This window comes from Anopheles arabiensis, chromosome 3, assembly GCF_016920715.1.
Source record: "Anopheles arabiensis isolate DONGOLA chromosome 3, AaraD3, whole genome shotgun sequence".
In the NCBI taxonomy this organism is placed as follows: Eukaryota; Metazoa; Arthropoda; class Insecta; order Diptera; family Culicidae; genus Anopheles; species Anopheles arabiensis.
The window spans coordinates 69,278,258-69,292,098 of NC_053518.1; the positions used below are offsets into that span (position 1 = coordinate 69,278,258).

The 13,841-nt window shown below is 47.7% G+C and overlaps 1 protein-coding gene across 5 annotated transcripts in view; it reads left to right on the top strand.

Annotated features, from left to right (window-relative positions):
- LOC120903644 (teneurin-m) overlaps positions 1–13,841 on the top strand; it is a 520,615-nt gene that overhangs the window by 350,976 nt on the left and 155,798 nt on the right. The window lies entirely within an intron of this gene.

Genomic DNA, 13,841 nt, shown 5'->3' on the forward strand with positions numbered 1-13,841 from the left:
ACCGCGGAGGAAAAGTCATTAGTCTGGGCAAGTCTGTCGGGCGGGAAAAATAATGAAGTTAAAGGTGATGACAAATACACTCTCGAAACACTCGAAGCAGCACCAAACATCCGAGAGACAACGAGGGGGAAGACAACCTGGTCGTTGTAATCGCGGGGGTTTTCATCTGCCCCTCCGTTCTCTCCATGTGCAGAACAGAGCCCGGCTGAAGATCAGCTCCCAGTGGAATCGACCGCTGGAAATTGATTTTACTTCACACATTTCTTTTCGCATCCCGCGCATTTCCATCGCCTTTTCCCCCGGGTGGTGGATTTCGGGGGTTTTTCTCTCTTTGTCTCCCTCTGTCTCTCTCTCTCTGCAGGGAAAACAATTTTGCAATTTATCATCTTTGTGCGTCCTTCGTGTGGCCGGGGGTTTTCCTACCGGAGTTGCCGGAAAAAATGTGGAAAGGCCTCGACCCAGAGTCGTCCCGGGAGAATCGTGCACACACACACACACACACACACGCACATACAACACACAGGTCCTGTTTTAAAGGTCTGCCCTTTGCCTAGATTCCGTTCGCATTGTTTTTTTTTTTTCTTCCATTCGCGGTCCTTTCCCCCTCTGTGCGAGTGAATGAAATGGAAATGAAAAATTGTACACAATAAGATGTGTGTATGACAGAGGGAGGGTGAAAGTGAAAAATCTCGTTTCGCCGAAAAATTCCCCCGTCGGGAAATTGGCGAACTTTGGCGTCCTAACAATTTAGGACCTTCGCACTGCCGATGAAGCACCAAACAACCCGATTACATCGCTTTTTATTATTCGAAAGCCTCGCGAGGGAGCGAGGGAAAGCGTCGGGGTGCAAAAGCTCAAACTCGGTGTATGTGGGTGTGCACGTTTTCCATAAATCTTATCGCACAATCGCTCCCAATCTGGCCCGAATCTCCCTCGAGTGGCGATGAGATGAACCTCCTTCCGTTTGCTTTGGTTCGCCTCGCTGATGGTTGGTCACGGCTCGCGGAAAAATCGATAAGAAATTGTGTGCACGGTGGGATAAGTTTTCATTGCCATCATCATCATCATAGGTGGACGGTGGGCTCAACTGACGATGTAAGCTTCTCTCCCCTTTTTTTGTTGTCGGAAAAACGCGTCGCTTTTACGCTATCCCCTTTAAAAGGGGGAACACATCTCGCCCCTTTTGTTTGCTGTAATGTGATGATAGTGAGCGAACGAGAGAGAGAGAAAGAGAAAGAGAGAGTGAGAGAGATGATGGTGGAATAAAATAATAATATCATTAATATTGCTACACGCAGTTGAATTTTTACGATCGTTGAAAATAGAAAAGGCAGAGCAGAAGAGGGAAGAACTCGAAGAACGCATCCTGGCAGTGCCCCTAGGACAAACCATCATCGGGGCAATTTACCACTCACACACACACACACATCCTTTCGAGGATAACGATTTCGAGTTTGTTCGATTTCGACAACCAACAACCCCTCAGGAAAGATCGGGGAAACGCACGAACACGCCACGCATCATTTGCATATCAATCCAAAATTAAAACAATTTATGTTTTAAATCGTTTTGCTGCCGCCTCGGCTGGCCTCGGCGGTGGTTTTCCTGCTCTCGTACACGACTCCACCCTTGTACACATTGGAATTGTATTGCTTGGGTTTTGTTCGTCCCCGTCCCCGTCCCCGGTGGGTATAAAGGATACATTTTTGCTGTTCTATTTTTCTTTTTTCGACTACTCAATTTTCTTCCAAACTTCAGCTCTCACTGCCCACTGCGACACTGCGTAGTCGGGGCACGGTGACAAAAAATTTACATAAAACTGCTATTTACCCATACTCACCCAACCCCGACGGGTCCCCGGGCGTGCAAAGAGGGTCAATGTTACATGGTGGTGAGCAATACAAAAAAACTCCCCACGAATCGTTTGTCACCTACGGGAACGGGAATCCTGCGGTGAAGTGAAAATCTGCCACGAAAACCCCCCTGCGGCCGCGCTCGGTTTTCGATTTTGGAAATTAAGAGGTCCAGCAAGCAAGCAAACGAAAGGTGCCAAAATGTGTCACACACGCACACCTACGTCACTCGCACTGGGAAAGGGCAGGAAACAAACGAGCTGCCATGATTTTTGCTGCTTTCCAATTATTGTTGTTGATTTTTCCCCCGAGGGGGAAGTAACGATTTTGGCGTTGCTCGGTTTTCACAATGCGCCAAGGGTCATATTTTCACGGCAGACACGGCCATATGTTGTTGTTCTCTTCGGTCGGTTTGGGTGGCAAATCTTCGCAATGTGGCGGGCAAAAGACGCCACTTCCTGGGCTTTTGGGTGTTTTTATTCGAAATTCGTTTTGAGCCTTTTCCCAATTAGTGTGGGGGCTGGGTTTAGCGGGGGTTAAATTTTCCATCAAGCAAAAGCATGCAGGCAGGCAAGCAACGGGCAGAGGCAGGGATGATCTTAAATTACTCCTTACGCCCACCGACCAAGACGTCGTTTGAACTGTTTGTTTGACATTCATTAGGGGAAAGAAGAAATATTAATTAGTTTCCCCCTCCCGGGTTTCCTACTCCGATTGCACTTGTACAGATTTTTATTAAATTTTCTCCAGCAAATATTGCTATTCCCTTTTGCTTGCGTCTCAATTCCGGCGCATGGAAAGTTTTTGCTCACACAGCATAAGTATTGCACGATTTGTGGCCTCCCGGTGAACGTGTTTGCTCATGCGACAATCACACTCACACGAGAGCGTGTCGTGAGGGTTAGCCTTTGCTTTTGCTCCGAGAAATTCCTCAGCCTCATTTCCTCAGCCTCCGTTTCAAGGGTAAGTAAAGTGGGCGGCAAAAAAAACAGCTGCTAATCGGCAGCGATTACTAGCGACTGCACTTGCCATTGACAGGCGGCCCCTTCTGCATCCACGTTTGTGGTTAGTTTCTTCGTCGCGCAATGTTTGCTTTGGACGCGCAACGACGTGTGCTTATGTGTGTTATTCCTCGGAAAACTGGGAAAAATCAATCGATGATGGGAAAGCAAATCTTTAACGCAAACAAAATCCTCCAAAACCACAAAGTCAAAGCGTGGCGGGAAAAACTCTCCTTCACTCCTATTCAGGCAAGGAATTCAATGTGACGCGCGTTGTCATCAGCCTGTACTTGAGAAGGGTGTGCGTCTTAACAACAACAAAAAGAAGAAGAAGAAGAAAAAGTAATATTCCCATCTTACCCGGCTTTGCGAAACACCGCGCACGTCGCGACATTTATTTGCGTCGGTCAAATCAGGGGCGCGAAAAATTCGAAGGAAAAGGGTCGGGTCTGTTATGGTGTCACACTAACTGCCATCTGTTTGCAACAGATGACGGAAGCAGTCGTTCGTTTTTTTTGATTGGGCGTTTGAATTGCGTTGGTGAAAGAAAGCATTTTAAAGATTTCTGGCCTTGAAGGGCGCGATTTCTGTCGCCGAATGGGCTAATCAGCCGAAAAAGAAGAAAAAAAAACGAGTGGAAAAAGGGCAAAAGTGTCATCGTAAACGTGTTCCAGATGGTGATGTTTATTGGGGTGGCTCTCTGAGACTTCACCACCGTTTGTGGACCTTGCTTTAATGCTCTAGCGCGAGCACTGTTTCCGTGGCTTTGATTTCGTTTGCCTTTAAATTAAACAGATGCATAATATTTATTCTGTGCGCTCTCTTTGCCGATTCAATTACAAAATTAAACACGCACATAGCCCTTTTTATCTCCCTATTTCGAATGTCAAACCCATCAAACGTAATTTTAATATCGTGCAATTCATTATGGACCCTCTAAACATCGCTGTGTGAGTGGCTTACACTGGTAGCCTGTTTATGGGGATCCTGTTTTTACCACAAATCGCATTGCTTTTAGTGAAATGAGCGTCAAAACTGGCTGGGCCACCGGAATCAAATCAACAGCCAGCTAACTCGTTGAACCCCCTGCGGCGACGGCGGCTGCAGTGGCCACAAAACTCCCGTGTCGTGTTTAATCCACCAAGCACCACCACCACCAGCACCACAGAGGAAATCGATCGAATCGATTAATCGAATAATTATAATTAAATTGGAAAATGGTCGGTGGTGCGCTAGTCTGGATATATTATCGCGTGCAAACCTGGCGGGCATCATTCGTCCAATGGTTCGTGCGCATGGGTAAAAGTTTGATGAAGGCTCGCAGGAACCTTAAGAAGCTATTTTCTAACATAACCCTGGTGGCTTCAGGTGCTTTCGGGACCATCGTGCAGACCTGTACTGCATATTTGTCGGATGCCTTTTTGATGGACAACTGGGCGTGTGATCGTGAAAAACGTTAAGCCACGTGTGATTAAAAGCGAGCTGGTATCCTTCTGGGAAGGATTGGACGCATTTAGACACTGTACCTGTTTGTTTGGTTAAGGTGCGTAGTATTGTGTGTGTAGGACTATGTAGTATTAACTTCTGTGACACGTGTGGAAAGAGTTGTTTTCCAAAAAAAAGTCTTAAATTAAAAACCTTTTACTTCATTCCATTCATATTGTGCATTGAGCTGTCAATATTAACTTTACTTCTTACGACACAGTGACTGGTCAATTCGCTTAATTAAACCTTCTAACAGAACATACAAAACGAACGATTGGACAGCATCACTAAGCAGTTTTTATCCCAAACAAGTCCATAGATTTAAAATATTGTAGCAGAAAAAGAACAGTCCTTCCCTTTTTCCCAACATTCCGTCAATCATGTTCCAAGTTTGGTTTCACCCTGAAGGCATACGAAAAAAAACCCCAAAAAAAGACCATCGTCAGTTCATGTACCAAGTTTTATGTGTACTAACTTTTGCCAGCTTAGACACACACACTTCCCGGGCTTCCGCTTGCTGCCTCCTCTCTACCTCTGAAGATCGATTGTGGCAGGACCCGCTGCCAGCAAAGTGCAGTAAATCATTTCCGACAACCTTCCCACCCCGAAAACTTGGCCAGCATTTTTCCTTTGCCTCAATTCTTACACTGTGTGTGTGTGTATGTTCAATTGTTGGTTGAAAGTTTTGGGTGGTTTTTCGTCTACATCGACTAGTACTACTTCTTACTCCCACCACACACACTGAGTGCGGAAGTGAGTGGAAGAAATCGATGCCACAGATGATTTTTTTGTGTTTGTGTTTTGCGTCGTCCTTCCTTCCTTCATCCTGGTTTAGGGGGCCGAAAATTGTTGGCGAACCATTTCGGGGCAGTGTACTTGAAAACTGCTGCTGCTGCTGCTACTCCAAAACGCAACCGTACGGAAAATGATGGCTGGAAGTTGGAAGAGCGCGACAGCGTCATAACGTCGTCAGATGACGCTGGAAGCACCGCGGGGCAGAGAAGAAAAAAAAAAGACGTGGCATCAACGCAACGCGGGCCCTGTGTTGGCCACGTTGGAGTAAATATTTGGCAAAGTTTTCTCGTTTTCTTCCTCAGTAGCTCACTCCTCTCATGCGCCTCATGCCCTGCTGAATGGTGGTTTGGTGAAGAGTGCTGGTGTATGTCTCCTGGCTTCCCGTTCACTAAGCAACGGTCGCAGGCGGGCAGGCAATTCCACCGTCAATTGATGCTGGTAGCGTCAACAAGCGGATGGAAGCGCAAAAGTTCGTCCTTCGAGCACCGGTGTGTTCTTGGTTGATGTCGCTTTTTTTCTTTATTGCTCCTCTTCCTGAACCATTCCCAATACATGTGCCCGCGGTTTTACACCGATTTTCGTGGAGGAAAATACAGCAAAAGACGGAAACACGTGCGAGGCAAAGTGTATATTTATATACTAACAGTAGTTACTACGTGCAGGGGTTTTTTTGCTTAACTCCGTGCAATCTCCCACATCCGATTGAATGCTGTTTGTGGAACATGTTTCGCGGAAAGAATTCACAGTATTTCGCGCTCAAAACTATCGCCGGGAAAATCGACAGGACAATGTAAAGCTTTTTTTTCTGGCCTAAACTTTGTTGGTTCATTCCCTTTGGGACTGGGGAAATTTCAACTGTGCGGCACAACTGGCACAGATATTTTGTTGGTCATTAGTGTGGCACAACTTCTGCTGTTGACGCGTTCCGTCCCCGTGCTCTCTTGAGACGGGTTGCTCAAGAAGTTTTTCCTCTTTTGACCTCCCTCCAGTTCTCAAGATGCGTCGGGCCGTTTTCTCTTGACCTCTTAAGTGTGCCTAGTGAGAAAAAGAAGAAATATAGCAAAACTTCCATGGCTCATTCTGCTTTTCCTACAGGCACCCATATGTCTTGCGGGACAGGTTCCGCTTTCTTGCAGGAAGCATCTCAGCTTGGTCGTAACGAGGCACACACATCAAAGCGAAGCTTTAGAGGATTTTTCGGATCTTGTTTTAATGATTGCCGCGCAACACTCGACCGTCAGGGTAACGTCTACTCGAAATCCAACCTCCACAGAATCTTGCTTGCTTCCCACTTAGGAGGGAGGAAAAAACAACGTTAAACTACTCGTTGACCTCTTCCGGCTTGAGAGGTGCCCTGCAGGGCTTCTCCGCTGCACAACGTATCGCAGCTAACGAAGTGCGACAAATTTCGCGCCTCTTTAAGCGCTTCAAAAGATCCAATCTTCCCGGGAGGTCCCAGTCTCTGCGAAGGAAAAATCACTGCAAAAAATACGCTTTCGATGTGCAAGAAGCACACAGCCGTCTAGAAACTCCCGAAACTGTACACGACGATGCCCTCACGAAACCATCTTCAAAGGGAAAAACGTTGCTCACTCCACCTCTCCGCAGAAGGTTGGAAAATTTCGTAATTTCTCAAACAAACGCATACACACACAGGTCCACACAGAGTTCCCTGGCTCGATTTGCAGAAGGATCCTGCTTGATCTTTTCCGTTTACTGTGAAGTGCATCGTGAGCGAGAAAACGATGAAGTCAGCAGAGAAGGAGCATTTTGTTCGTGCTGTTGTTGCACTCAGGAGAACATTGTGCAACGATGCTGCTGCTCCTGCTGTTGTTGTTATGGTTATAGCACCCAGGCAGTACCGGCACCCAGTTGCGCTCGCTGACTGACTTCAGACAAAAATACAAAAATTAAGGTTCCCCCGGACGTTCGCGGGAGCAGCAGCACCAATCGTTGTAATGCGCCATTGGACTGGGGTTTCCCCGCCTGTATGCGCGAATGTTGTGTTGTTTTTCACTTTGACAGAAGCGGTCTCTTTTGTTGCTAAGGCTCCTATCCGGAGCCTTGCTCCGGTTGGTAGGGCGCCAGTGCAAACATTTCGTCCAAACGTACAAAGTAAATGAAAAAGTGAGATCAAGCGCGCTCTGGACTGGACCGAAGCCCCGCAACCCCAATAACGTTGCTGCAGCAAAAGCTTCCCGCTGCGTGTGTTGCCATGGCAGAAAAGGTGGTGGAAAAATCCACAAAGCAAATTTTTGTGCTCGTGAAAAGCGGACGTGGAGTGCGAGTGGCGGAGAGTGCTGTTTTCGGTTCAGTAATTTTTTACGATTCGTGAGAAGCTTCAGAAAATCGGGCGGCGGCTGGGAGTGGAAAAAAGCACACCCACACATCCAGGCTACCAGCTGGCGTTGGTTTTCGCTCGCAGGACCTTTGTCGGTGCATCCGGGTGGAGTTGAAGCGAACAACAATACAAAAAAAGAAAGAAAACAAGCCCTCGAACGATGGATGTTTCTAGCCCCGGAGCGAACGCGCTCTGCCAGAACTGGTCGTAAGCCCCGCACATCCACACAATGCAACCGAGCACTGGACAATGTATGGTCGGGCAGGGATGGGCAGAAATCCCTCCTGCCATTTCAATTACACACAGTTCAAATATCAAAAACCGTTTGCGTACTAGCGACGTGCCCGGCGATTCCGGAGGCATTCCGCAATTACGGTAGCGCGACCAGGCCCCAGAGCTGCCAGTGTTGGATGCAGCTCTCCAGAATTTTCGTGTGAGCACAATACTAAATCTCCCTTCGCTAGCGCTTGGCTGGCTGTGTTGAAGTTGAGGGAGTTAAAACATGGCTTTTATAGAGTGGAATGGATGTTTTTTGCCTTTATTGGTGGGATCTTGGAATTTTGGAGCTACTAGAACGCATGTAACGCATACAAACTAGGTTAGTGTTTTATTGGAAACTTTTTTGGGGGTTTTCTTTCTCCCAAGGTTCACTGTGTGACCAATGAGCTTCGGTGGTTTCATCAAGACCTGAACCCTGACCCAATATCCTGGTTAGATCAACTTTGGTGTCTTAAACCTAGGGTCAACTCTTAAGTCCTAAAGTCCTGTAAAAATACAGCTCCAAAGTCAAAATAGGAAGCTTTAGTGTCTAAAGTTAAAACACGAATGTTCGCATTTCCCCATCACCACAAAAAACCTTGGTGTTATCAGCTTCAAGATAACTAGTTTTTGTCCACCAGATGCCTTTCAAATGTGCCTCAGGATTTGCCTTGATTTCTACCATTTTGCTGCACATAAACATCAACTCGACCGTGTATAAACACACAGGATCCCGGGTACAAAACTTCTCGCACCGGCGTGAAGCCGCAACTTCTAGCACCGGCGAACTGAAATCCAGTGATGCTAGCAGAAAATGTGGAAAAAAGGTTTCCCTGCTTCCAGCCATTGGTTTTTGTGGGAACGTCTTCGCTCCGGAACCTGCTCGTGCTGCTCCTCATCGGTGGCAGACGAGCGATGGAAACAGCACAGGCGGCTGCTAATGCGCAACCCCATTTGGGGAAAATGCTTTACCCCGTGGCCCTTTAATTATCGCCCCGGACGACGACGACGACGACGCCGACAACGCCGAAAGGACGGAGTTCGAGAAGAGTTTTCTGCTCGAGCGAGTTTTGATTAGAGCCGTTTGCAAAATAGCTTCGGACTATTTGTCCCCATGGTGACGGCCGACGGTGACTGGCTGGTCTGGGGTCTGGGCTGTGTCAAGGCAGAACTCTTTCTGCCACCCACACCACGCAGAGCTTATGGAATGCAGTTTTCACGCTCGGGTGCGCCGCATCTTCGCACACCGATCCGGGGCCGTCCCATGGCAACGTTTGGTCCCGCTCGCTGGGCCCTGGGTCCCCCGATCTCCGCACATCAAATCTGGCGTATCTTTGTGACACAATCGTATGCATCAAATCGAGGCACGATGAAGCGCTCCAACGGAGCGCAAGAAATTGGCCCCGCTGGCTTTCCCTTTGGGCATTCGGAAGATGCGTGCAGATTTCGTTGTGGTTTTACGACTGTCAAAACCAGGCGTAACTTGCTGTAAACGGTGGTTTTCGCACGGGGCGATTCAGTGGTTGTGCTTTTCCTGCCCAAAACATGTGAACAAACTGCAGCAAAGACAAAGGATTGGAGAATAAGCGACAGACTGAGAGAGCCTTAAAACCCATTGCAGCATAAAATTATGATGAAACCTCCATCAAGATTGGACCCGGGTGCGGCCCACACATGCGAGAAATCGAACCATCATTAATAACGCATTTTATCCTCGAACGCGTTCGTCGGGTTTCGTTTGGTTTGGAGGTTTGGAGTTGAAAGGGAGCAAACATTAAAAAATACATCTCCCAGCCTATCGAAGCCACACGATACGGTGCGGTGGGATGGTCACAGTGCGCCCAAGCATTCCCGCCTACTTGGCCGAGACCCTTTTTTTGCTTCGGGGATCTCTCTGGAAACTAAACCTCACGCACGGGTTTATCTACACCGGGACGACTGGAAGAACATATCATGCTGCGAGGAAGGAACACGTTTTGTTCGATGCTCCGTTGCGGCCCGTCGACATTGAGAGTCGCGAGTGGGTGGAATTATATGTTTTCCAGAGGAATGAGTGTTCACATGTGTGCTGTGCCAATGGAACCTGCCAAAAAGGGTTAAAGGTCAAACACGATTCACGAGCGAGGCGTCAGAATGCTCTCCGCACACGCTTCTCCTGGGGTCGGGTAAAAATCTCGAAAAAAACAGCTCCTCCTCCGTTAATTAGTTTGCTAGGAGAGAGTCTTCGTTAGGGAGTAGCTTGGCCCATTCTTTACTCGCGGTGCCAACATTCTTATGCTTCATTCATTCATCAAAATACCCAACACGCCCCTCGTCTTTTACCCACCGGCAAGGCAAGACCCGGTATCGATAAAGTCGAAAACAGAAACCTAAGAAAACGACAAACACCACCGGCACACATAACGCACGATTGGAGGTGACGCCGTATGAATAAACGATCAATCAGTTTGAATGTCAACCCGGGCGCGGGTTTGCTTCGGTTGCAATCGAGCCGGTGTTACAGTACTGGATGCTGGCTTATTTACACGGCGCTTTAGCTCGGTTTTCCCATGACCAAAATGGGCGGCTGTACAGAAACTGTTCAGAACAGGCCAACCGGCCAAACACATCGATCGATAATGATTCTGTTAAAGCGCTGCAACACACACACGCCGTGTGGCTCACTTAATTATGGATCATTTCGGGCACACGCAAGGAGCGAGTGTGAAGCAGGCAAGGCTAGCAGCTAAATCCATAAAGCAGGAAAAATGATGGATCAATTCATACTTCATTAAATTTGACACAGACACACAGAGAGCAGGGTTGTGTTGTGCGGGACGGCGGACGGTCTCTCGGGAATGCCGAGGGGATGATTTTTTCGGCAAGAGGATTCGACACAAGCGAGCAAAACCCCTTCATCACACGGGCGTCTACTGTATGTGTAGGCAAAGCGGTAAGAACCCGAACCCTGCGAGTGAGCTCTGTCTTCGGGAGAAGAGAACCCACTAATCTATCTACGTTACTTTTGGGACGCCAAGAGGACTGCGACCAAGAGGACGGGTCTAATCTCCCTTTTTAGCTCACGAATCATTTATCTTCTTCTCCAGTGTCCAAGTGTCCAGCGTGTGTGTGTATGTTTGATTCAGGGTTGCAAGGGATATATCCAGTGATGCTGCCCTGGATGAACTCTACACAACCGTGTCCCGCTTACGGTGTGACGTATCTGAAAGAATCACAAAGAAGACGGGAGATAAACAAGCAACACACATTCACAACACGATTCAGCAACAAGGAACAAACGTTGTGGTTGCTTCTTTCTTTTTTTCGGGCTGTCTGTTGTCCAAAGATCTTCTGGAGGGATCATCAGAGGAGCGCGCAACCAGGCCCCTGAAACTTCCCGAGCCCGGTCCCGGGCGTAACGAACATGCGGGACACCGCACCATGCCACAGCCATTAGTTGGTGCAAAGTGTACAAGATTATGAACAACACAAAAAAGAGTAGGAACCAGGGAAAGAGAGGAACAAAGATCCACAGCACAACACGAAACAAAATGTACATTTACGGACATTTAAAAATCTGTCAGAGTGAAAATGATTGAATACATCCCATTGTAGTTCATTAGCGGCTAAACATGTCAAGGGTTTCCTTCAATTTCGGTGTTCGTTCCTCTAATATTTGGTTCACGAGGGCCACGGCTGTTTTTTTTTTTTGCTTCGCCCTTTTTCTGGATAAGGGGTTCTCCCTGCCTCCAGGCGTTCGGGCGAGGCTTCATTATTGGTGGAAAATGTGTGTGTTTAACGTTTCACTTTCCGGGAAGACTAGCGGGCGAACCTCCCGGGAGAGTTCCTGGGACAACAGTGTTGGTCCTCCGGAAAATCCAGACAAACGTTTGACATTTGACAGCTGACTGCAGCAGCAACCTGAACTTCTGCTTCTCGATCTCCAGAAGGCCTCCTGCACTAAACTCCCCACGGAAGCTGCGGTGTTCTGCATGGTTGTGTCACACCTCATGCAGTCGACAAGCACACATAACGCTAACGCCCCAAGATAATTGATGTAAATTGATAATTGATGTGTGTGCGATTTGATTTATCGTACAGGCATCGCTACCGTTCCCCTGGAAAGGCTTTAGGCGACACTCTTTGGCTTTTGCATGCCTCTTTCTTTACATCCGATGTCGATGATCGCAATCGATTACACTACGATGCCGATGCCGGCATCAGCGACGACTACGGTGACGCCCCCTACGGGTACTTGCGGAAAGTGTCAATTAACTGACGTTTTACGATGTATAAATCAATTAGCCGCATGTTTACGCGAGCGCGCGCGCGTTCCCCAGTACCCGGTCGTTACAGTGTAGGGGTAAAGAGATCGCCTGATTAATGGACGGTTTTGTATGTGTGTTCGTGTTGGCTTTGTGCGTCTTTCGCTTCATGTGTGGTGGTGTTGTTTTTGTACTTGAATAAAAAATAACGCCATCGTGTTATGATTCTTGCAGATGGAGATTTTTGTTCTTTTTTTGTTGGCCTCTCCTTACACGATGTTACATGACAGGCGACTCAATTTCCTGTCCTCATTGATTACAGGTTTAATAAGCCGACGCAAAAAAAAACACGAACTTCCGTGAGGTTGATGTGGTTCTTGTAGTTTTGAGAAGTTGGTTTGTTATGCCAAAATAAGCATGTAAGAGCCATCAAAACGAATATCAGAAGGTGCACAGCAAACAAATATCTCAATCTTCTGAGCTTCCCATCATCATGATACAGCAATGAATTTCAAGCAGTGGGCTGTAACGATATCGCTTCCAGCAGTGGATATGATATCAAAAAACTGATCGTTTCTTAACAGGCATTGCAGGCTTGCGATGGTTTGTTTACTCCAAAAAAACGTCCAAAGGTAATTGTGAGTGGTTTGTTTTCTTCCAATCATTCGACACGTACCACTATTCTGCATGCTTCAGTTCTCCAAAACGTTCCGAAACTTCACCGTAACCGCAAACAACATTGAAACAGCTCCAGCGCAGCACCACGGTGGCCTTGGTTTGCGTTGGAATCGATGATTTTTATTACACCACCGTGCACGCCTAATTTGATGCGTGCCTGAAAATGGCCCTCTATCCTCCGCCGTGAAGCAATGAAAATGCCACCCAGCCTTCTCCGCCCGGGTGCCACACGCACTATCTTACGCATAACGCATCTTGCGTTGGTTGGTAGAGATCCTTCGTGTAGCGAGTGAAGATAAAAAGTAAGATCTCATTTTCTTTTCACCGCTGCTGCTTGCTCTGGTGTCTTACGGACCCTCTGCGTCGTCTCGTTGGCCCTGCCAGGCCATCCGGCAAGGACGTGCGCCGGCAAACGTCAAATAATGCCATTGTTTATTATCTTTACAATCATCAATTTATATTAATACTAAATATCGTAAAAACTTTCGCTCCTGGGGTGAAGCGTGTCCCGGCACGGGCTGGGAAGTTCCGGTCGACGCTATCTTCTTCTACTGCTGCTGCTGCTGCTGCTGCCTTGGGTTTTCTTGGAGCGAGCACTGCAAGGACGGCTGTAGGTCGGTTTGTGCCCGCCGGCAGATTATGTTTCGCTTTTCACTGATGACACTGCTGCGCACCCGGGTGCTGGCTGCAAGTAAGAAGATTAGTTTGGGGCCATCGTTGTTTGCTGCCCCGGAGAGTTGGAAGGAAGCGTGCTCGTTCACATGCACGGTAGGGGGGGTTTTTTGGTAACGAACCGGGCAAAACATTACCCTCGTCCAAAACGTTTGTTCCTGCCGCTGCCACGATGTGGCAACAATGATAATAGGAAGACAATTTATCCCATCTATTCACCGAGCTGATGGGGCAAACGTGAGAATACGTGTCCGTGGGCAGCATCCAGCGAGAGAGCCCTCTGTACTTGGGACGCATCCTTGTTGTAAAAGCAGCAGACTGTGGAGAGAGCGAGGCGTGATTGACTCTAATTAAAGTTATTTCAACCGAAATATTGTACCGAAATTAGATTTTAATGGCAAATTAGCTTCCCGCTTTCACTCAGGCACCAGTGTCCCGAAAACTCTGCCCAACTTTGCGTCAAAAACTGTCACCGTGTTTGGTTGAACTGGTAGCTTGTTAAATTAATTTTTAT